The sequence below is a fragment of the Lycium ferocissimum genome, chromosome 3 (assembly GCF_029784015.1).
Source record: "Lycium ferocissimum isolate CSIRO_LF1 chromosome 3, AGI_CSIRO_Lferr_CH_V1, whole genome shotgun sequence".
NCBI classification, from domain to species: Eukaryota; Viridiplantae; Streptophyta; class Magnoliopsida; order Solanales; family Solanaceae; genus Lycium; species Lycium ferocissimum.
In genome coordinates this window covers 70,293,342-70,297,485 of record NC_081344.1, presented here as the reverse complement: position 1 = coordinate 70,297,485, position 4,144 = coordinate 70,293,342, and the positions used below count along the sequence as shown (strand labels likewise).

General features: G+C 36.4%; 1 long non-coding RNA gene across 1 annotated transcript; it reads right to left on the bottom strand.

Moving 5' to 3' along the window:
* Positions 1-584: 584 nt before the first annotated feature.
* Positions 585-3,174, bottom strand: LOC132051238 (uncharacterized). The gene is made up of 3 exons (XR_009413636.1): positions 3,093-3,174; positions 2,160-2,201; positions 585-759 (listed from the first exon to the last, which is right to left on the bottom strand). It is a non-coding gene; the product is annotated as an uncharacterized LOC132051238 (long non-coding RNA).
* Between the last annotated feature and the right edge of the window lie 970 nt (positions 3,175-4,144).

Here is a 4,144-nt window from a genome sequence, read left to right as displayed (position 1 = left end):
AAGCAAAGAAATAGGTATTCAATTAGGCAAGCAAGCAAAAATTTACTGGCAAAATTTATAAGGCTAAGTGACGGAAATGGGCTATTAGGAGGTACCAACTCCAAGTAAGTAAAACTTGTTCACCACCGAGAAATCTCTCGTTTGCCGCCGGAAACATTGTTCTGCGGAAAATGCGTTCATCGGCCGGAATCCGTTCACCGACCGGAATCACTGTTCACCACCGGTGCGAAGTGCCGAAAACCTACTGGTGCGGTCGCAGTATAGGAGGGGAAAAAAAAAAGGAGAGAAAAGAGAGAACAGAGGAGAGAGAGAAAGAGATACGGCCGGGCCCGGTGGTGGTGGTCGCCGGTGTCGGTTGGGGTGGGTGGGGTGGGGGTTGGGGGGGGAGGAGGTCACTTACTACTTATGAGAGGGAGAGAGAAAATAAGAGATGAGAGGAAAGTAGCTATAATGTCTCAAAGCGATATTTATCGGTTGCAAAAAAATCATTGGTAGCGAAATATTTATATATAAATCTTGTACAAATGTCTCAAACTGTACCATTCATCTCAAAAAGATGACGAACGTGTTTACAAATGAGATAATACACGTCTAATAACATTAATTCCCAGTATAGTAAGGTTGATCCGAAGGGAAACCACAACCATTGTCTCCATTTATTGTCATTGTCTTTCCTTCTTTACCTCCTCGACTTCAACACTATCTTCATTTCCTTGGTGTACAATTCAAACTCGCCTCTTTTTATTCTTTACAATGAATCTGCAAACAAAACTAAGGTAATTAATTACTATATCAACTAACAAAAATAAAGTCAACAGTGCTTGAATACAACATGGCTTAATATTAAACAGTTTCTAAGAGCACCTATATATGAACCATCACTTGCACCCACTTATTATTCATAAAGAGATTTCGAACCCATTTGAGAGGCAAAAAGCTGGGGAAAGAGAGCAACACAGGTCAGTTAAGTAAAGAAAAATAAGTTTTTCTACAAAACATAGCAGACAAGAAAGTAACACCAGTATGATATCTTTGATTATCCAACGACTTTGGAGCATCAAGAGTGAGCTCTAGATCTGGCTCTGCTGAGCGTTTAACTGAAATATGACTGGTAAAACTTGAATTAATAATTCAGAGATCACATGTTTGGCTGGAATTGACAGATGACTACTAGACTCGGATTTGTTTTACACTTTTTCTCCGGTACAAGCCCTTGAAAAAACAGAAGAAGGATTGTTTCATGATAGATCATCATCTATGGGTAATTGTAACTAGTTTATTTCAGAACAAAACCAACAAACAACCGAAATAAGTGACAGTGGGGAAATATTGAAGCCAATGAAACATTTAATTACAAACCTTAGAGGTACTTCGCTCCAAGTATAATGAAGAATTAACAAGAAGCTCAACACTAATAACTTAATGTGAGAAATAACTACTACAACAAATGTGCCTCGGTACCAAACTAATTAGGTCCAGAAGCAAGCAAATATAATCCAGTTAGAACTTCACAATCATATTGTGGAGCAGATCTAGTATTCTCAAGGTTAAGTACTTAAGTTCTTACCGACTTCAGTGACATACTTTAGTTGTAGACTAAATCACCAGATACACAGCATACAGAAACCCAATTCACACACAACATATGGAGGCAACAATGGATCCATTCTTTTCCCCAAGAATGTTGAAATTTTAAGCATAAATCACATCAAAAAATAACCCATCGCTAAAATGACATCAGTAATTTGGAACAAAATTCTTCTGATTGACAAAATGTGTGTTGACTTAGCTGATTGCTTTGGTACAATAACTTATACTAAAGTCGGAAAGCCTCAACAGCTTTGTATCAGCATCTTCATTTCTAGGGGGTGAAAAGGGCGGGCACTTTTAAAAGCATTGTTAACCACAGTATCAAGATGAAATAGAAAGCAAGTAGTCTTTACAGAGAGTAAGAAGTTTCCTATAAACCTCGTGCTTCAAGTCATGTTCGAGCATACATTGAAAATGATAAAATGCCACTACACTTAAAATTTGAACAACAATAAGTTTCGCATCATCCTTTGGATATTTACCATCTCTGCAATAGATATAAGACAATGAAATACAAATTGCAAGCACCGGAAGAAGTTTACTTAATTTATTAAAAGCATTCCATTTACCTTGACAATATTCACTCTAGTAATTTTCCTCCTTCACACAATCTGCAGATTCAAAAGTTTAAGGACCATAAGGCACAAAACTATCCTACTGGAGGAGAATACTTCAGCCCATTACTAAATCAAAATATTGACAATCTTGAAGAAAAGTCTAAATAGTGTAGATACGGAACTATGTTAACCCGATTCTGCAACATGGAGTAATACCAAATAGTGGAATAATACTCCCATTGTTAACTTAGTACAAAACTTTGCTAACCATGAACAAATCAAAATAATAGCATAAGCTTTTTCAGATTCATTATTTCCTTAAAGGGGTGATAGGAAAACCACTCAATACTAGGAAAAAGGCACTGTGAAGGAGCCAAAAGCATAAAAAATGTGTCTGCTTGTTGTTTTTCTTGGAATGCAATATTATAACAATTACGAAGTAGATATCTGAGAGCAAGCATGATTCAAGTAAAAGTAATATGTATGACTTATATTAAGGAAATACTTCACAATCACTTGACACTAGTTAAAAAGTATAATAACAATTTTAACTAAGATCAAGTAGAAGTATTCTTCTCTTCCATGTGTATTATAAATGTCAATAATGCTAAACTTACTAACCATAGGCTTATGTTCTTACAGTGTCATCAGTCAGGTAAGGTGCCATTGTCATGAAATGTGGTTTTTTTAATCATTTAATGAATTTAGATATGGTAAGTAGTTCCTTGCTTGTATATCATATAAAACAAGAGTGTATCACATTAATCATCATTGCAGCTTTTGATTTCATCCTAAGAACAAAATGAAGCCTAGGTACATCTGTAGTTATCCCTTTGTATTATTTAGTAGTAATAAATTAAACATTCACAAGAGATCCTAGTGCGAGGAAGGTATTGATGAACACTCACAAGAAGACCTCTTTGAAGGTATAGGAGAAATTCTTACCAGAAGCTTACAAGCGACAGCGATAAACAGTTGTCATTTCAACTCGATTTACTGAATTGGAAGACGCTAGTTCGAGTGTTTAAGAGACGTGGAAGAGTGCGTGGGTGTTTAGCGGATTTCAAGGATCGGAGAAAAGAGTATTTCAATTAGAATGAAATTAGTAAGGTTTTAAGCGCCAATTTCAAAGAATTAAGAAAAAGGGCTCAATTTAGGGATTTAACTAGTAAGAATAAATACTGACTTTTAATTTACTAGAAATTAGCTATACATTATCGCTAGCTAGGCTGAATTTTTTGAAAAAAAAAAATATTTTACTTCCAAATCCCGCTAAAAAGTAGCTAGAGTTTTGGCGGGCAATTTCCCAAATTAATGCATTTTTGTAGGGATAATTCAGGAAATTTCTTAGTTATTATGTGATTAAAATTTCGGACTTCCGAATTCAAGCAAAATACTTTTTTCATTTGTAGAGAGTGCCATTGAAAAATAATGTGTTATGTTTAAATGTAATATTCAACAATAACAACATGCCCAGTGTAATCGCACAAGTGGGGTCTGGGAAGGGTAAGATGTACGCGGACCTTCCTCTACCTTTATGGGGTAGAGAGGCTGTTTTCGATAGACCCTCAGCTCAAAAGAAATATAGTTAATGCGGGATCGTAAGAGAAATAAGATAGTGAAATATCAAGATATAAAAGAAATGGAGCAACACATAGTAATACACACCCACATAAGGATAATGATCTACGCGATACCAAAATAATACCACTACGAAAAGGAGAGAGAGGATGGAAAGGCTAGCCCCTACCTCCCTCACACACAGCGCAACGAAACTCAACTACCTACTAACTTTCTATTTTAGTCCTCGACCTCCAAAGCTTACTATCTAAGGTCATGCCATCAATCAGCTGAAGTTGTGTCATGTCCTGTCTAATCACCTCCCCCCAGTTCTTCTCCGGCCTACCTCTACCTCTCCTAATTCCTACGACCGCCTATCTCTCATACATCCTCTTTACATGTCTGAACCATCTCAGTCTCATTTCCCTCATCTTGTC